Here is a 21,740-nt window from a genome sequence, read left to right on the forward strand (position 1 = left end):
CACAAATGCGAGGAAGGAAGGATAACATCTAATAAATATATCAGATATGATATTAATAAATATATCAGATATGATATTAATAAATATATCAGATATGATATTAATAAATATATCAGATATGATATTAATAAATATATCAGATATGATATTAATAAATATATTAGATATTCTCTCCCATCATCTATTCACATCCATGCATATGTGACTCACAGCTAGGTGCACCCCACATTCTTGCTTACCATCTAGTCATTTTCAAGTTCCAGTTTTAATTCAGTGAAACATGGACTTCACCTCTTCATATCCAAGGTAATACCCATGCTATTGCTTATGCTAACAATTAGGAGATGACATGCAGGTCACGTTAAAAACATCTAATGAACTATTGAGTTGTGATTGTTTTTATTTTATGTATTTTGTGTTTTTATACTGTGATTTAATCCCGTGAACCACCCTGAGACCTGCAGGTATGGAGCAGTATACAAATTTTAATAATAATAATAATAATAATAATATACAAGCACACCCCTATTTTTAATTTTATTTTTATTACCTTACTTCAACTTCTGAGAGCAAACTGGTGTGAATTAACATAGTGGTTGAAAGAAGAGAACTTAAGGGTTCTCTTATCAGGATATCCAATCATTTAATTTCTCAATAAATTCCTTTTTAGCTATGCCTTCTGCTTGTTTTCTTAGAGGGTTGAAACGCTTCCAATTGCTTCAGATTCAACTTGTGAGAGATGAGCGGAGCTAACATGCATGCTTTGTCTTCATTATTGGCTTTCTCTAAGTCTGGCCATCAATTTTGTTTGCTTTTACTGCAGGCTTTGTTGGCACAGACAGAACAGGCATCTTCTGTGTCAGCATAGATGATTCCCTACCCACCATACCAACACAGTTCCAGGAAGAAAGAGAGGAACGGCATTCCAAAGACGGAATTGTGCTTTAAAGAGCTATTTAGGAGGCTGGAAAAGGCAGCCAAGTGTTAAACAGCAAATTCAAGTTTGAAAGTGTTTTAAATGATGGATGTGAAGTATCATAATTCAGCAGCATGGAATGGGACCTCTTACTGGGAGAGGCTAAAGAAGAAAACTGAACCAGTACAAAGGGAACCCCCTCCAGGGAAGAACGCAGACATTTGGTCCTGGATTCCAGTTAGGGTAGGCCAAAACCTGATACTTTTATCTCCAACCTTTGACCCTAACATCTGGAAACTTAGTTTGCGTCAAACAGAAGGAAGTTTTCTTTTCTGTTTCAAATGCTTTATTGGAGAACTCCTAGTTATCTACAGTTAACTGAGTTGGCTCTGGCTAGGTGTGTGTGTGTGTGTGTGTGTGTGTGAGAGAGAGAGAGAGAGAGAGAGAGAGCACTTGCAGTGAACTCTGAAATTCAGAATATTTGCACAAGACATTGCAGCTTTCGTACAGGGTGGTGGAATGATAGTTTGCATGCACACACAATATGATTGTTTGCATGTATAGGTGCCAGAAAACAGTTCAGATAAGCATCCCCAGAGGGGTTCTAAATGGCATAGAACTTCCAGCTCCTTTGAAGTCCTTAGATGTTCTCATATCAGAGGGACTGGACCTAGTGCCAGAAATAGCAACATATTTAAACATCTTGCATGCAGACACAAATTAAATTCATTCAGCTTAACTTGCATTTACAACATCCATTGAAACATTAAGTGTGACATAAGTCATGCTCTTCGCGGCAGTTACTTTCATTGTTATGTTTATTACTAATTTAAGAGACTCTTCTTTGAGTAAGGGAGGGGGGATTACTGAATTTAGACTGCACATTATAACATCAAAAGCTCTGGTTTTAAATAAGCCTGTTTGCGCTACAGAAGATTTTCTCCCCTTATAGGACATTAATGGCATGTCAGACAAGTGTCTCATTCTAGCCTAACATTTCCTTGTATATATGATGAACCGTCAACATCATACAGTACATACAAAGACTTGGGATTCATTCAATCACTGATACACACATGGAGTATCAAAAATGGTTAGGGTACTTCCACCAGAGACAGAAAACTGATATTTGGCATACATATGTGCCCAAGGCACTAATTACTATAAACGTCTGAATATAAGATGTAGCTGAAATCCTTGATGTAACATGTACTTTTTGATGGAAGGCAGCAGATAGGTATGTGCACAATAAGTATGTGCACATGTGCTGGAATTTTGAAATATAGGAATTTCTCAATCACACACTCATCGAGCCTTGGATTGCGGAAGTGAGGATTTGCAGCCAGAGCTACAAAGTAAATCTGAAAAGAGGACGAGCCATGCTGGCTGAGACAAAATGGGTGGGTGTTTGAGCATCCTCAAATTGGAGGAGCTAATTTAACAGTGGCATCCATGAGTGTATCTGTGGTTGCAGAGTGCAAGCTATATGGTCTAAACCACTGAGCCTCTTGGGCTTGCTGATCAGGAGGACTGCGGTTCGAATCCCCACAATGGGGTGAGCTCCTGTTGCTCTGTCCCAGCTCCTGTCAGCCTAGCAGTTCGAAAGCACACCGGTGCAAGTAGACAAATAGGTACCGCTGCGGCAGGAAGGTAAATGGTGTTTCTGTGCGCTCTGGTTTCCGTCATGGTGTTCTGCTGTGACAGAAGTGGGTTAGTCATGCTGGCCACATGACCCAGAAAGCCATCTCTGGACAAAGGCCACCTACCTTGGTATGAAAGCGAGATCAGCGCCACAACCCCATAGTCGCCTTTGACTGGACTTAACCGTCCAGGGGTCCTTTACCTTTACCTATTTTCCTCAGTATTTTTATATATTCATTAGAGCTGCAAGTTTAGGGTAAAATCCTGTGATCCCCAAGGAAGGGTGTTTCATCCTGGGTCCTTGACATGCCCCTCCTCCAACCAGGGACTGAATTTACAGCCCCCGAAGCATGTAGGAATTCAGAATACATTCATTTCTGCTTTGCCAGCTCATGCCTTGCAGGACATTGGATCTGGAAGTAGAACATACACACTTTAGGATTGCAGCCTTAGCTGATGAAGAGTGTGATCCTATACATATTGTTGTGAATTGGGGGGAAGACCCTGCCCCATAACCTCTACATTCAGTAAAGGGTTAGAAATTGAGCCAACCAATAACACCATGAATTTAGCAAAGGCTGGAGATAATACTAGCTAGCTTCCTCAGAAGGCTAGCCTAGCAACCACTAGGAAGGAGGAGGAGGAAGGAGGCAGAATTCCCTGAGGGGACTGAAGGGCCGGCTGGAGCAGGCTGTGACAGAGAGACACAAGGGTGGTGCTTAGGATGCCTCCAGATCCAGTTCTGCACCCTCTTGGGATATGAATGCTGTGAGCTGTCTCCATCAAAACCCAGGTTGTAAATATGGGTAAAATAAACCATATTTCATCAAGCCTCTGTTGTGTCTCATTTTCCCCAAGGAAACACAAACCCTGGTTTAGTGCCAAGACCCCTGGGATCTTGCTGTTGCTTGGCAGAGATTAAGGTGGCTTGTAGCAATATTTACCTGGGAATTAAGTCCAACTGAACTCAGTGGACTTTTTTCCTGAGTAAACGTGCATAGGATAGCACAGCAGATCAATTAGATTACAGTAATTGATTTAAATTTGATTTCGGATAATAAGACATTTTTTAAAAAACACACATAGATTTTAATGCAATTGTGTGTGTGTGTGCATGTAAAACCAGTAGATGACAGGGCCAATCTTAGAAAAGGCATTTAATCCTATATGTGAGAGAAGAGGGAAGGTCTCTTCTAAGATGCACCTGTCATAACATCATCTCAAAGCAAAGAGTTGAATCCAGATTTAGTTGTACTTCTCGTTAAACTTAATGGGGCTTAGGCTAAGTGATGAGGAACTTGTGCCATTGATTTCAAGGAACCTAAGTTCAATTAATTTTATTTATTTATTTTTAAAAGTATACATATACTGACCATGCATAAAATATCAGGATGGTGTGCATGATTATGTATACAATAAAAAAAAAAATACCACTAAAAACAGTGCCAATATTAATGTAGGAGTCCTTTATGTTGGATCCTGTATAAGCTACGGTACTTATTCAAATAAATGGGATTTAAACTAGTAATGATTAATGTGACTCATATGGATCCAACTCAAAGAACATGTTTTTCTTTTTTTCTTTGCAACTACTGTTTTTATATGCAGATTTATGTACATTTAATCAACTAAATGACTTAAATGCATATAATTAATTGACTCAGATTTTAAAAATTGGATGGCAGCCCAAATATATGTATATACTGTATTTAACAGCATCTTTGTATTAGCAGTGCCTGAGTTCCATGTCAGCTGGTTATTCAGGTCTTACAAACTTCCAAGCCCTACAGATCCTGAGATTCTGTGATGGTCCCCTGATTCCCAAGAAGCAATATCAGGGTGCAACTCACCCACTCGAACTTCTCCTTTGTAGGAATCTCCCACTTTCTCCAAGCTCTCTCTTTTGCGAAGCTCCTACTAGCTCTCACCAAAGGATGGAGGCGAGACACAGCAGATCCTACCTGGCCCAAAGAGAGTCCACAAAAAGTATCAGATAAGTTCGGGGGAAATTATAGAACACAGGTAAATCTCTCGACAGAATGCACTGTTAAAGCCAAAGCCACAGAGCATGATTTCAATAGGCTTAAATGACGGGGAAAGTAACACTCACTGTGAATTCAGATTATCATCTGGTCTCATGAGAGTACACAACCTTCATCTGAGCCTGTGAAAGGCTTTGGACATTACAATTATGCATGCTGTACATTTCCTTATGTTACACATTTCATGGCTGCCAGCTGCAGATGGTGCTATGTAGTTATATAGCACCAAGCAGAGTGTTTCCCGACTGTCTCAAAACAATTCCCACAATCCCTTTATCTCTCTTCCATGGGGGGTTCCCATTCATACACAATGCTGCAATGTACATGGTTGGGTAGGGTGCTTTCTTTTTTTATACACATACAAAAAATTGTACACTTTCTACCTCTTGTTATCCTGCCATCCAGACAGTCAGCACCAATCACTCTCCTTTCTTTCTTTCTCGCTTAGCACGATCACATTGGTTCTGATCTATGATGGATAGGTTTTCAGATGCTTTCTGAATCATTAACAAAATGACGGTCAGGCTTGGAAGAGAAAATGTGAATTAATCAAGCATGAATCAAACTGCACCGGCAAAATGCAAGAAAGCTCCCCCAGCCCATGGAAAATGTTTAACTGCTAGAGCGCAAGGCTGGAACAGAAAGCTCCAGCCGTTTTTAAACACAACAGCCTTGGCACCTATGCAACGTACAGAACTTTCGGCGTGAGCTAACATATTTATTGCAAATGCTCAATTATGAAATTCGTTTTAGACAGGACATTTCCCAGGGAACCAAATTAAGCCTAATGATACTTAATAGCAAGGACTGCTGCTTAATTGGGGTGGTAATTCCATCTAATTGGGATTCCTGCAGGTGAAAAATGGTACACAAAACAGGTATAAATTGTTTGGTCTTTCTGGCATCCTGATACTAGTCTGGTGCTCTGTCTCATTCAGGGTCACTCTCAGACAGTCTTTAGTCAGGAAAGCCAAGTGGCTCCAGAAACATAAGCTTTATAGCAATGGAGGCTCTGCTCCACCAAACTTCATTCAGCGCTCAACCAGTCCCAGCCTGCCTGCCTTAATACTTCCAACCAGTTCAGGAGCTGGCATTGCCTCTCAGCTTCCTCCTTCTTAGACTCACTGTTGCCCTTGTATGACTTGATAGGAAGGAAGTTGGGGACAAAACTAGAATGAACTGCCTATGTTTGTCATTGGCTCTGGTTCCACCTACTGTGTCCCCAGGGGCATTGGACATTATTGTTTTCAGACAACTATCTGTCAACTCTTTTCAAGCAGGAGAACCTGGGACTAGTTCATGTTATAATTTCTACACATGGGCAGTCCTGATCAACCTCATTTACACATTCATGTGGATAAATACCATGTGTGAACCAAGCACATGTAGGCCTGCGGTAATTCACATTTTCCCAAAGCTGCTGCTCTGTATCATACAAATCTACATCCATACCTGTGGGATATAAGTCAGAATAGTAATTCAACAATGCATGCTATGGGATCATGCCAAATATACCTCTCCACCCCCAAAAGTATATGATATAGCAGGCAAAAGATGTGTTTATTGGACTGCATTCTATATTCCACTTCGTATTTTCTAAAGGGTATCTGTATATTCAGATAACATACTAATCTACATATAGGTTTAAAATAAGATTCAGTAAATCCTCAGTACGACTAGAAGTTCTTAAGTGGTTCCAGATCTGTTGCCTAATTGATCAAAGGGCATGGGATATCATACTTGTATGAAGAATCTATTTGCAGGAAAAACCAAAACCCTGATAGATGAATGAAAGAATTTGGGAAGGTGAGGAAGCGAAATTTAATATCAGAGTCAAAAATGTGCGTTGAAGACTATGGGTGCCACACACTGACATTTATGCCCCAGATAAGTATAACCTTCCTTTCTTTGAGAGATGAACATACTCAGCTTTCACATGAGCAGAAATGCCCTAATCCAACATTTGCTCTCCAGTGTCCCTTCCAGTCAGACACTGGAGTTTTGCCAGCCTTCTTGTTCCTCACCTCTTCTTGTGTTCTTCCCCACTCTCCAGACTCTTATGTCACCATAAAGGCTAACATTTTTATTGTCACAGACATTTTCTTGGAATAAGGCTGTGTGTGTATAGAAAAAGCAGCTAGGATGTTCTCTTCCTCAATTCGGATCAAAGCATGTTTGGCGAAAAATCACCAAAATCCAGCATTTAATAAGAAACAACAGGATAGAGATGGGTTGTGGCTAACAGCATGTGTACACCGCTTCTCAAATCAGCGGTGGGAACATACTGAATGCAGAGTAAATCAGAGTGTGTACACAGCCTAAAGCCCACTAGAATTAGATGCATGAAATGCTACAGCAGAGGGAATAATTGATTTGACTGAAGCAAGAGAGAGAGAAAGGAATGAAACTTACTAGTATATTAAAGTCTCCTTTTCAAGTGCCTATCTAGAACAATGTTCATGTTTGTGTCCTGGGAATTCCTCCAATGTCAGGTTTGTATCCATCTTTCACTTTGTGTATGGACTGGCATCTTTTTTGTATATAGTCTACAAAGAGACATTGATGGGAGCTGCTGGCTTGGTATATAGCACATGCGTTAGGCCCTGTAAAGTTTGGATATGAGCCAGGACTGGCATCCAGTTTGTTGCAAAATCTGGAGCCCACTTATTATTTCTGGTTTGCTACATACTGCTGTTGGTAAGTACCTGCTACAGATTAGGGAGAATATCAGTAAGCAAAGAGAGGCCTACATCTCAAGCAGGGGTAAGGAACCTGTGCTCCTCCATGTGTTGTTGGGTACCAGTTCCCATCAGCACCAACCAGCATGGCAAGAGGACAGGGATGATGGGATTTGTACTCCAATATCATCTAGAGGGCCACAGGTTCTCCATCCCTTACCTAAAGCCTGAATAATTGAGGCATGATTGTCAAGGATAGGTAAGGGATGGGCAACCTGTGGCCCTCTAGATGATAGGAATTCCAGGTAAAAGCAAGTGGTGTTTTACGCAATATGAAATAGCAACATGTTCAGTTCCACTGCCATGTTTTAGAGAAGCCATTTTTGGAAGCATATCTCCACTGTCTCACCTTTGGTACCACTTCATCCTTTTCGTGGATCATTTCCACATGTTGATCTGATCCTAGTGACCTAGATGGGATACACAACCTTTGAAAACGGGATGAAGTCAAAGCACGTCAAGCTAAAATCTCAATATATCTTGTGTCATTTACAAGGCAAGTCACAAACACGTATATCTATTCGTGTTGACTTCTATCTAGAAAAAAACAAGGTTAATAATCAGTTTAGTCGAGGTGAGTGGCTTGCAAAAATCTCTCCACTATAGACACGTCAACAGCTCTGTTCCTTAGGAATGCACGCATTACAAATCAAAACCCAAATTCAAACAAAGACCACTTCATAAACAAAAATCTTAAAATAAAAATAAAAACAAGAAACTAATTTTAATTCCACTCTCCATCTATGCTCAGTGGACTCCAGTATAATGCACAATCTAAATTATCTGCTATTGAAAATTCAACAATGCCAAAAATGGCCATATTAGCTGCAATTGTGTCTCACTAGCAGGACCCAACACCATTATTACCCAGAAAACGTCGCCACAGAGTAATTTCAATCCTTGTTAGGGAGAAAAAACAGGTTCTTAGAGTATGCCATCTTGCATCAGGACATGGTTACATTTCAGGTAAGTCAGGCTTTGAACAGCAAAATCATTTAAAACATCACTTTCAATCAATGGACCATTTTTGACCACAGACAAAAAAAATGCAGTTGCATCCAACACCTAATTATTATCTGGGAAATGTTTTATGTGCTGTGTCTTAAAAAAAACCACACAAAAATTATCTTCTATTTGTCTCTCTTTAAATGCTGAATGCTATGATAAATCAGTCTACACTAAAATTAATAACTATCAGGTGCAAAATGTTAGCATAGCAATTCATAATGTAAAAGTCAACTGGCATGATGAATTATGGTACTAATGAAAACTGCAGCTTAACAGAACAGATAATAGACAAAAGCTTGGAGTGAATTTTCAACCCAGTGTTAGACTGCCTCATAAAGGAAGAGTAATTCATATCCTTTTTCCAACTAAGATACATACAAGTGAGAAAAGTGTATTTTGCCCTTCCAGCATGACAGTTTCATGCAGCTTAGCACAGTTATGTACATCCACCCATTTGAAAACAACTCCAGAGGCTATCCATAGGTATTGATCTATTTAATATCTTCATGAAGGCTTTTAGCATCTATGAATCCATTGGGAGATCATAGGTGATTTGGAGTGAAGTGTCACCAGTAGACCGGTGACACACAACACTGCAAAATATCTGAATCAGGTGTAACCATACATGTCCTGGATGTAGTGGCGGGCTGGATGTGAGCCAGTAAGCTGAGGCTGAGGCAAGTGGGGGTGCTGGGGTGAGTTTCTCCTTGAATCCAGGAGATTGATCTGTTACCTGTTCTGGATGGGATTGAAGGAGCAGGTGCATAGTCTAGGAGAGCCTTTTAAAAGCTTTGGCTAGTTTTCCACCTAGGGCTGTATATGGACAAGGATAGTTTGGTTACAGTTATATAAGCACTGGTAACCTCATTACAGGACTTCTGCAATATGCTCTATGTTGGGCTGCCCTTAAGGTTGGTCTGGAGTAGAGATGGAAGAACCTGTCCATTGCTGTTCATGTAGTTCCTCGTTTTTCCAATCTTAAATTCAGTTTTCTACATTTTGCAGAGAATTCTTTTTTAAAAAATCCTCATGAAAATTCACCAGTCCAAATTTCTCCTGATAATTACATTTTATATGTGGTTTTGACTGCTGTGCCCATTTCTGCAAGCAAATTTCACTAATATAGTGCATATTCTATGTTATTTTCCTTTTTATGCGCACTTCCCCATCAAATATGCATTCGTTGAAAAACTATGTTGCAAAATTCAGAGTAGTGTGGCTTTTGAAGAGTAGATGTGTTTCAGTTTACATAGTAAAGTTTCAAAAAGTGTGCATTTGATAGACTCAGTTTTAAACGTGTACTGAATTGACTTTGTCTTTCATTCCTAGCCTGGAAGCTGCAAATAATGCAGAATGTAGCAGCTAAGTTGCCGAGTGGAGCAACCTCTCACCAGCCTGTGAATGTCTCTGCTCAAGCAACTGACTTGATTGCTAGTTTAAGGCTTTGCAGTTAGTTAGTGTATAAAGTGTATAAAGGAGAGCCAGTGTGGTGTAGTGGTTAAGAGCGGTAGTCACGTAATCTGGGTAACCGGGTTCGCGTCTCCGCTCCTCCACATGCAGCTGCTGGGTGACCTTGGGCCAGTCACACTTCTGTGAAGTCTCTCAGCCCCACTCACCTCACAGAGTGTTTGTTGTGGGGGAGGAAGGGAAAGGAGAATGTTAGCCGCTTTGAGACTCCTGAAGGGGAGTGAAAGGCGGGATATCAAATCCAAACTCTTCTTCTTCTTCTTCTTCTAAAGTGGGAAGAAACTTGGGATCTTCTCCTTTCTATACTTGTCCAGTCACTGAGGTCTTCTGGTGGCAACACAATCCCAACATATGTCCTGTGGTTACTTTGAAACCTTCACAGGATCAACATGTTGTTGTTTTTCACAAAACATCCTGGTTTCCCTGTGTCAGCAATCAGGGCTTTAAACCCATGGAAGAAGATTTGCATTCATTATCTATCCACAAGACAAGACAAAATGAGCATTTTAGAAACTACCTTTTCCCCTTTGCAGTCTTGTTTCAGACATTTGACTTCAGAAACCCCCTCCCACTGTGCACATTCTTTCAAAAATGAATCCACCAGGACTTCTGATCTTGGCAATTTGCATATTATTTTCTTAGCCCTCCCCCAATCAATAATACTTACCTTTTATATATTTTTTAATCCATCCTTCAGTTTCTTGCTCAGCCCAAAGCTTTGGATGTGCTCTGATTTTTTAAAAAGCTTGTCATCTCTGAATATGTTCCAGATGATTATTTGACTTCTCATAAATCCACTAGCAGTTCTGGAAAATTGTGTTACCCAAAAAAAAAGGGGGGGAGATCAAACCCCTATTTTTTTCTCACTTCAAAACTACCGTTATTAATTACCATGGAAAATGTTATTTAGTGACTTAGGGTCTGATGCTTTCCTCTAGTGAAGTGAATAGGAATGTTCACAGTTACAACAGGACAGAGTAGGACCTAGACCTTAATTTCTTCAAGCGTACTGTATCATTAGGGGAATTTGCACAACGCTACAGCACAGACTTTGCTTAATCCAGCCATTCTTTCTAGGCATCAAATGTAAATACTTGCCAGTGAAGCTGAAAAAAATCAAATGTAGGATAAGGGATGCTAGCTATAGTATTTTCATATTTTGCAGTATATGCTCTCTCCCTCAGCCCCTTTGTCTCCCAGCAACTGTTCAGAGGAATACAGATCAGAAGCAGCAAAGTTTTATGACAACCCATTGCAGAGGCACCTCCATCAATTGCACCAAAGGGGTGGCGATTGGATTATAGTAAAATATCTCCATTGACTCTTGGTAAACACTGAGACCCATCATTATTGGATATAGAGATAGATACTGGTAATATCTTGCAGTGTGGGAAAATGTCTAAGTCAAAGCCGACAGGTGTGCATTTGGTCCCCCTCCCTCAGGTTCCCCATCCCTGTTGCAAAGACTACCCCAAATTTGTGAATCACAAAGGGGAACCATGGTGTATGACAGCCCTGCAATGTGACAATTTAACACAACTCATGGTCACAGAAAGTAGAGGAGCAAATCCCTGAAAATGAAGCAATGTGCTGCTATCAATATTCATACTGCAGTCATCACACACATCAAGAATTGCACAGATCAGCAACGCAATGTCACCTTCAACAGCATTCGCATTAGGCTTCAGAACTTAGAAGGCTTTGCTTCTCTTTAATTACCAACAACACGATTTCCAAGCATTAGACAGAATCAGCTGAAAACCACAATGGATTTTGTGCTCATCCAACCTTGTAGGTGGAACTTTTTCTATTATATTCTTAACCAGTGCTATTTTTCTAGAAAAAGAAGAGCTGGAACTCACCACGAACCCTTCCCTTGTTCTCTTATAATGGCAATGGCACCTACCTGAGAGGTGCTGGAACCAATTTCCAGCGAGTTCTGCCTGAAAAAAGCCCTGTTCTTAACCAAGACTTCAGAATCTGATGACCGAAGTACCAGCAAGCGCATTATTCACTCCTGTTGTTACATTAGCCTCCAAATAAGCTTCTTTAATGGAAAATAAGATTTAGTGGCAGAGCTCCTGCTTTGCATGCAGAGGGTCCCAGGTTAAATCTCTGGAATCTCCAGGTAGGACTAGGAAGGAGGTCCTGTCTCAAACCTTGGGGAGTTGCTGTCCATCAGGGTAGATGGATTTAGATGGGCCTGGGGCAGTATAAGTCAGCTTCCTATGTACTTGCAACAGTGGCAAAGAATATAGAAATATGCTTCTCCAGGTATCTCACTAAGAAGTTCCTGGGGACCTTGTTGCTAGACATGCAACACTAATTAGTCTACAGTAGATGGCAAGGTGACATCTGCTTTAATGCTATAAACAGTCAGTGGATGTTTTGCCTGCCAAGGCCTGATGGGGCAAATCAACAATTTCTTATTTAGGAAGTCCATTTTGCACATGGTTTCCAGTCTTTAGAAACTCGGTTTGTAAAGCTCAATTGGCCCCTTTGAACTATTCCACAAATTTAGAAATGAAGATGGCATAGAAACCCAAGTATCCCTTAATAAATGCCTGGTAGCATGTTTGGGTTGGTCGTGAAAATCATCTTAGAGGTGTTCTATCTATGGTATAATAATAATAATAATTTATTTATACCCCACCCATCTGGCTGACCTTCCCCAGCCACCCTGGGCAGCTTCCAACCGAATATTAAAAACAATACAGTGTCAGACATTAAAAACTTCCCTAAACAGGGCCGCCTTCAGTTGTCTTTTAAAAGTAAAATAGTTGTTTATTGCCTTGACATCTGCTGGGAGGGCGTTCTACAGGGCAGGCGCCACTACTGAGAAGGCTCCCTGCCTGGTTCCCTGTAACCTCACTTCTCGCAGTGAGGGAACCACCAGAAGACCCTCGGTGATGGACCTCAGTTTCTGGGCAGAACGATGGGAGTGGAGACACTCCTTCAGGTATACAGGACTGAGGCCGTTTAGGGCTTTAAAGGTCAGCACCAACACTTTGAATTGTGCTTGGAAACGTACTGGGAGCCAGTGAAGATCTTTCAGGACCAGTGTTATATGGTCTCGGCGGCCACTACCAGTCACCAGTCTAGCTGCCACATTCTGGATTAATTGCATTTTCTGAGTCACCTTTAAAGGTACCCCCACGTAGAGCTCATTGCAGTAGTGGCATAAAGTAGCATAAATGGTAGCATAAAGAAGGCAGCCGGATGGCTCCCCAGCACCTCCAGTTGAAACGATTTCATAACTGAGTGCTAGTAAGGAGTCCCTTATTCTGACGCACCACCAAAGGGGAAAGGGGTTGCAGTAGCAGGGGGAGGCAGCACCACTCAGCGTTGGCTCTCTAGAGACTAGCTTCATGGCAGCTGGGAAGTCCCAGCCTTCACAAGGCTGAATAAGGCAGCTACGTTCTTGGCCCATTCCTACGTTTCCAACAACACTTGCTGCAAACCAGGAAAGACCTCACCCCATGCCTCCCAGGTTCTGTCTTGGCCAGCAAGCTGCACACACAACCCTCCCACCCTTTGTTACCCCAAGTTTCAGCTGGTCACTAGCTTAACATAGGAAGAGTTTCCTGGATCAGGCCAATAGCCCGTCTAGTACAGCATCCTGTTCTCACCGTGACCAACCAGTCAGGACAAACCCACAAGTAGGACCTGAGCACAAGAGCCCTCCTATTTTTATTTTTCACCGCATCCTGATTGGCCATGGAGGGGCATGTTTTTTGCCTACCTTGTGTGTAACACCTTTTTGTGGCTAGTTTAGATTCCATAGCACCCTAGCTCCCAGATCTATCATAGCTGACCATAGAGTACAGTGCTCCTTGGTGCTTGCCTCTTGACATTAAGTGGTGATGAGGACTGCAACAAAACACAGTTACATTAAAATAATTAGGTTTTGGTGAAGCATCAGCTGCAAATTTGTTGGAGATGTCCAGCTACGTGGTTCCCTTTAAAACAAACTGCAAGAAGAAGAAAAGAAAATGCAATTGCCCTGGCAACCAGAATTAGCAGCAATATCAAATCATTTACAGTAATTACAAAATCCAGTAGAAATATGGAGAGTGCCCATCCGCAATAATAATTAGAATACTTTCTCTACTCAAGAGTATAGTCTTTATTTGGGGAATATTTCCAGCATGAGGATCCTTCTCAGTTCAAGCCCCTATGGCTTTCTTTGCCGCAAGAGATACACAAAAAGAGCAGCAAAATTTGCTTTGTTTTCTTGGCCACTATTGTCTCTTTCTATTTCACACACACACACACACACACACACACACACACACACACACACACAGACACAAACACAATGTTGATTTCACTGGTTTAAAAAGTAAAGCAAGGAATTATGTGAAGTTGGGACTGCTGAATAATTCATGAATTCTGATTGAATGGGATCATTATCTCCAGCTTTACAAGCTAATAAATACTGTCTATTGCCTAGATATTGTTTTGATCCAATAATGACAAGGGAGGGGGGAATACCTCTGACCTTTCTCCCCTTCAAGTTCCAGCCTAAATTAGGGAGGAGTTCTCTCATGAGTTCACTGCTGGGGAAAAAATTGCACTTTCCCCCCCTCCCAGTTGATTTCTCCCAGTTTTTTTGCTGCTGACTTTAACATTGCTCGTTTTTTGGAAACGTGCAAAGTAGCCCACTCCTTTCAGATTCTTTCTCTCTACTTCTTACATTGGCCTTTATTCCTCCCCAATGAACACAGCTGATTGCTTATTTTTGGCCTGCTCTAAGGACTCATCGGGGACAGCAACACACTAAAGAATGCGGTTCCATATAAGAATCAGGTTAGGACTACAATTTCTCATGCAGGTTTATTTTGTAAGTCCCATAGAATGTAGCACGGCTTGCTTCCAAGTAAACATGCACAGATTGCACTGCAAATAAAATCTGTGCTAAAACCTCTGATCCAGTTAAAATCATTTCCTGGCCAGCAAACTTTGACCAACAGATCCTTGTGATGACTTGTTACGATGATCTCTGCATTTATCAGACATACACTTGGCCCTATAAGTAGTGACACTATCAGTCATCTTTAGCAGGGGCTGAATGGGATACATACCTACAAGGGTGGACTTTGGTAACATGGCCTCCTGAGCGAGCACAACGTTTGGTGCTTCCCCCACCCAATATTTCTTATAAATATTGGTGGTGGTGGTGCTGCTGCTGTTGTTATGTGTCCCCTCAGCTCTGGCATTGAGATTTTGACCTCAAACCTTGACATTCAGTGTTTAGAATTGAAATATGACATCAAAATTTAAAGGTTGCCTTCCTTTGGTTGATTGAAATCAGCATTATAGTTGCTACTACAAAAATCACAGAAGGAAAAATACAGATAACGAATAGCAAATGTTTGCCCAAATGGTAAAAACTTTCTTAGGGAAAAAATAGTTTCATCTTTATGACTTATGACAGAACCACCAGGACATTTGCAGACATACATTTTAATAAGTAATAAAGAGCAGATGTAGTTAACAATCACCTCTGAAATCTCATTTATAAATGTGATGGCTCTGTAGAGAAAACTTCAGAAATACATTTGTTGAGTTAAATTCCATCTTGATCACCCATTTGGGTTTTTACCGTATCACCCCTCCTGAAAATAAATGCCAGAGTAATCTACCAATTAAACGATGAGAGACTATTAGCCATTATCCGTCATACTCCTCGACTGAAATATCAAGCAATGTGCCTAGAGGTGCTGAGGAATTGCGACTGCTAGTTCCTCCGCGTGGCAGGTGCCAAGACAGTCTGAGATGAGAGGTGATTGCACAAAGCTGTGATTGTGAGATGACTTAGCAGAACCCATGATGATCTCTTAATGGCCCCCTACCGAGGGGAGCAGGGGTAATTGTTTGCCAGGGAGAGAATGTGTCTGCAGCAAGAGATCCTCTGCAACCAAAGTAACAAAGTGGGAAAGGAGAGGAAAACGGAGAAACTGGGGGGGGGGGAGTCTAGAGCAAGAATCACATTTGTTTTGGAACAACCTTTCAGGGAGAGGGAACTTCCAGTGGCAGGCAGGGCCAGAGACAAATAGGCAAAACATTAAATGTGATCTTGACCAGGCATCCCCAACCTTTGGCTCTCCAGATGTTTTGGACTACAATTCTCATCATCCCTGACCACTGGTCCTGTTAGTTAGGGATCATGGGAGTTGTAGGCCAAAACATCTGGAGGGCCAAAGGTTGGGGATGCCTGGTCAAGATCACATTTAATGTTTTGCCTATTTGTCTCTGGCCCTGCCTGCCACTGGAAGTTCCCTTGCCCTGAAAGGTTGTTCCAAAACAAATGTGATTCTTGCTCAGGGATGCCTGATCTTGACCTTTGTTCAGTTGGCTAGTTTCGTCACACTCACACATCCTTCTCTAGCCTTCATTCATAAAGGTAAAGGTAAAGGGACCCTTGAACATTAGGTCCAGTCATGACCAACTCTGGGGTTGCGGCGTTCATCTCGCTTTATTGGCCGAGGGAGCCGGTGTACAGCTTCAAGGTCATGTGGCCAGAATGACATGACTAAGCCGCTTCTGGCGAACCAGGGCAGCACACAGAAACGCCGTTTACCTTCCTGCTGGAGCGGTACCTATTTATCTACTTGCACTTTGACGTGCTTTCGAACTGCTAGGTTAGCAGGAGCAGGGACCAAGTAACGGGAGCTCACCCCGTCACGGGGATTCGAACCGCCAGCCTTCCGATCGGCAAGTCCTAGGCTCTGTGGTTTAACCCACAGCGCCACCCGCATCCCTCCATCCTTCATTCATAGAAGCAAGCAAAACAAAAAACAAAAAAACCCAACACAGTCAGTTTTCAAGGATGCATCCCAGCTAGGCAAAAACACTTAAGGAGGATGCAAACCACAGCTGGTGAGGGATGTGGCTCGATGGGGTGTGTGGCGTAGGGAGAATTCTGGGGACCATACCTGGTCACACCTGGCCCTTGGCTTCAGGTTCTCCATCCCTGGCACAGAGGCTATATTACCAGGAAAGTAAGAATACATGTGGGGTTAAGGAAAGAATGCAGGGCAAAAAAGAGCCAGCATTAGGTAATTTATTTAATTTGTTTATGAACTGCTCAAAGAACAGACAAACTAGGCAAGAGACAGGAGATCCATGATTCAAGCACCCATCTCTCTTTTGAAAGCAGCCACAGGGGGTATGAAATTGATTAGGAAACGGACATTTTCCTGACCCAAATACTTTATCATATGTTTGGCTACTTGCCTACGGACACATTTTGTAAGGACTTTGATGAAGGCAAGTGTTTAAGAGGAACCTAAGAAGATGCTCTCCAGGGATTTGACTACAAACTTGCAGATTTGCTGGTGTGCGGCAGCGTGAATGCAGTTCTTGAACAGGAGAATTTCTTTCTTTTCTTTTTTAAAAAAACCAAATCCCCACCTCTGTGCTTAAGTTCTGCCTGCCACAATCTAGGAGTTTTGTTTTTAGAAGCACGTTTTTCAAATTGTTGAAGATGCTTGAACTTTGGCCCACTCCTTCTTGCTGCGGGGGGAGTCATTGAATGTTAGGTCAGGAACACACAATGCAAGATGTACCTTCCATTTGAATTGTGTGCCATTTTACCTGTAGGGCTCCTCTGATCTTATTATGAGCGCTAAACTTTGAATGGGGCACTGTGTGCTGTCGCACACACGCACAAAAGGATTATTGGGTTAGGCCGCTAAGTCGGGTGCCTTTTCCTGACCTCTTCTTCTTACTATCCCTCCCTCTGCAGTGCATTTCTCTTAATGACAGATACAGATACAAGACAGACAACTGGTTGGCTTGCTAATGGACCAACACATTCCTTGGCCCTGTGTGTGTGCAAATGAACCCATTTTATTTCCCATTTAATCTCTTCCCTCAAAAGAGGCGGAAGGAAAACAGGTACAGTGGTACCTCAGGTTAAGTACTTAATTTGTTCCGGAGGTCTGTTCTTAACCTGAAACTGTTCTTAACCTGAAGCACCACTTTAGCTAATGGAGCCTCCTGCTGCCGCCGCGCTGCCGGAGCATGATTTCTGTTCTTATCCTGAAGCAAAGTTCTTAACCTGAAGCACTATTTCTGGGTTAGCAGAGTCCGTAACTTGAAGCGTATGTAACCTGAGGTACCACTCTAATGGCATAAGTAACAGTAGCTCAGAACAGCATGATCCAGCAGCCTCTTGTCTAAACATATCAGCAGTACCTGTACAGTGGTACCTCAGGTTATGAACACCTCAGGTTACAAACACTTCGAGTTACAGCCTCCGTTAACCCGGAAATAGAACCTTGGGTTAAGAACTTTACGTCAGGATGAGAACAGAAATTGCGCGGCGGCAATGCGGCGGCAGCAGGAGGCCCCATTAGCTAAAGTGGTACCTCAGGTTAAGAACAGTTTCAGGTTAAGAATGGACCTCTGGAATGAATTAAGTACATAACCAGAGGTACCACTGTACCTGTAATGGTTTGGAAATGCAGGGTTCAAGTGAAGAGGAGTAAATAAAAGTTTGCCTCGTTTTCTAACTTCTCATATCTAGAGATGGTTGTGGCAGTTCATATTGTTTCTTACCTTTTGAAACCGTAAAAATGATTTCTCAAGGTACCTACGGTGCATGTTAGGAAGGAAGCTGCCTTTGGTCCATGTTGCTCAGTTCTGTTTTCACCAACTGGTGGCGGCTGTCTAGGATTTCAGACTTTCCCAGCTCTACCAGGAGATGCTGGAGATTGAATCTGGGACCTTGTGCAGGCAAAGCCCATGTTCTATGAGATGTGTCGCTTCCCCTAAGCATGGACCACTGTCTTTGACTAACAAACTTCCTCCCCCAGTGTCAAGCAACAGTTGTCTTCCAGGTAAATTGGCTGACTGTGTAATCAGGGCCCAGCTTCATATGTGTCACATATAATTGACATTGCTTATATGTCACGTGTGATGGAAAGGGTTTCAGCCTACCTTCTTGGTTTGGCAGTGGAGACTGTTTGGGTGGTTCTGATGGATGGATGGATGGTTCTCATTTAGAAAGGAGCATGTGCCAAGCACTAAATCCCAGGAGAGTGATCCCCTAGATTTTTATTTTTATTTTTAGCTCTGCTCTAAATGTAAAGCCTTGAATGGCAGAAATAAACTGCAACCTGAAACCTGCTGCAAATGTGTATATATTGTTACTGGCGATGAGGGAATTGAAAGCAGTTCTGCTGCTGGGCCAGAAGTGAAGACAGAGGAAAACTCTGAATTCTTCCATCCATTTCCTGGCTTGAGGAGGGGAAGGTTTAGGCATGCTCAGAATTATGTATGAGATATCATGATGGGCACCAATTTTGGATGGCTTTAAAAGGGATTTAGACAAATCCATGGAAGATAAAGCTATCAATAGTTGCAATCCATAATGTACATGTTGTAGCTATATTCTGGGTGCCATCACCAAGAAGGCCCTGCCTTGTGTCATTGCCTTGTGCATTATGCCCATCAGCGGATCATGAGTAAGGCCTCTTCTACTGATTTCCAGGCCCTGGCTGATAGGTGTTGTCAAAGACCTTCTTTCAAGTACTTGGGGCCCAAACAATGCAGAACCTTGTGTGCTAGCACTTATCCCCACACAGGTGCTTAACTCACCTGTCTGCTCAGTTCCTGCCCTTTTGTGCAGGGGGTTGATGGATGAGGAATTTCCAGTTCTGTCATTTTGCTCTGCTGGCATGGGCTTGCCCTTCCAAGTAGCAGCTCAGGCATGGATAATGGAAGATGAATTGCTCATGCAATATATATATATATTTGCAGGCAAGTCACAAGGCTGGATATTTTTTGAGGGGAAGTATGCAAATGGAGTGAAAAACAGTAACTGTTTAGGGAAACATCATTTAGCTATGACTTTATTCTGAGATGTTATTAATACAATCAATTTGCACTATACCATCTCGCAGGGAAGTTTAGAAATATAGACAATTTCTCATGCCACTAGCAATACCAACAGTTGCTTATTGATACAGTGAAACCTTGTTAATGTAGTAATGACTAGAAACCCCACTGGGAGCTGCTGAATTTTGTGAATTAGCGTGTAAGTGGATAAACAATACTAAAAGCAAAGATAATACATCACAAATTCTGCTCTTTGGGGACTCTAATCTTCCTTTAGGCAATCTTTGGATAGGGTAAAGGCATAAGCTGTGCCACCCTTGGCGCAACCCCATGTGGCACTGTGGCCTAGAGACACAGATCCTTCTCCTGAAACTCTGGGGGTGGGGGGAGAAATTAATTAGCAATCCGTATTGTATTGGCAATTTTTAGTGAGCTAAACCAGCCTTTCAGTGGGTCCCAGGCACTTGACTATAAAAGAACTCAGCGGTGATATATTTTGCATATAGTCACGAACCGCTTAATGGTTAACATCCACTGACCTGCCAATTATGCCCCTGTGGAAACTCCAGCTGCCGCAGCAAAAAGTAACTGCCCACTCTGGGGAATCCAGCCATCGTAAGCAGATTCCAGCTGTTCTCCAACATCTACACAGGCAGGTGAGCTTCATCTGAGTAGGATGGTTTGGGATGTTCAGTATCATACAAACGCTAAATGGATTGGGATGTCCTACTGTAGCTCAGGTGTGGCTAACTCTCTGGCCAGGAGCAGCCAGTAGGGGCTGAGGTGGGCTGGTGACACGCACGTAGCCCTCTGGCGCTAACATCACATACCCTCCAACATTTATCCAATGAAAATACGGACATCCCATTCCATAATGATAATTTTACTATTTATACCCCACACATCTTACTGGGTTGCCCCAGCCACTCTGGGCAGCTTTCAACATACCGGTATATAAAAACATAATAAAACAAGAAACATTTTTTAAAAAACACCCTTCCCTATACAGTGGTACCTCTGGTTGCGAACGGGATCTGTTCTGGAGGCCCGTTCACAACATGACAAGCCCGCAACCTGAAGCGCTGTATCTGCACAGGCGCACGGCGCGATTTGTCGCTTGCGCGCATGCACAAAGCGTCATTTAGCGCTTCTGCGCATGCGCGAGTGGGGAAACCTAGAAGTAACCCTTTTCGGTACTTCCGGGTCGCCGCAGGACATAACCTGAAAGAACGTAACATGAAGCAAACGTAACATGAGGTATGACTGTACAGGATTGCCTTCAGATGGCTCGGGGGTTAGATAACTCCATACCCTCCAACATTTCTCCAATGAAAATGGGGACATACTAAGGAAAAGTGGGACATTGCAGGATCAATTCAGAAACCGGGACGGCTTCTCTAAATCAGGAACGTCCCTGGGAAATAGAGACACTTGGAGGGTCTGGCATCACTGCAGCTTAGTGGGAGGGTGAGGGGTCAGTCGGCGGGGAAGTCCGTGCTATTTGGTAAAGGGGGTCTGACCCCTTTCAGGAATGCCTGATGCCATGAACATTCCAAAGGACTTGACTGAGACTAAGACATGACTTGAGTCAGTTCCCTCCACCTCCACCTTACACCATACCTTCTCTTTAAACGGTGGGTTTCTCCGCAGTTCACAGAAGCGGGGGGTGTTATTCCATCTGCTGCTTCTTTCTCAACCCTTGGGGTGCTGTGGTATGAAAGGCTCCCTGATCTAAAGATAATCAACATCACGTGCCGAAGGACGAGCCAATTGTGTGCAGATACGCAATCCATCAGTGTAAGGTTAATGCGCTCCTTGTTGAAAGCATATAATCATTTTGAAGTATCTGGTGTGTGTGTGCGTGTGCATGCACGTTTCAAAGAATGTCAAAAAAGCAAAGCGTAATTTTATGTGCCTGGAAGTAACTATCTAAGCTTCGGGCAATATAAACGTTGCTATTACTGGGGAGTAAAAGCTCTGCATAATTAACAAACATCATCAGCCTTACAGTTCCTGTGGAATGTGGCAACCTCCTTGCCTGAAGGCTGCTCTCATCTTCCTAAGTCTGTTTACCCTGTCCAA

The sequence above is a fragment of the Podarcis liolepis genome (genome assembly GCF_965112155.1).
Source record: "Podarcis liolepis genome assembly, chromosome: 5".
NCBI lineage: Eukaryota > Metazoa > Chordata > Lepidosauria > Squamata > Lacertidae > Podarcis > Podarcis liolepis.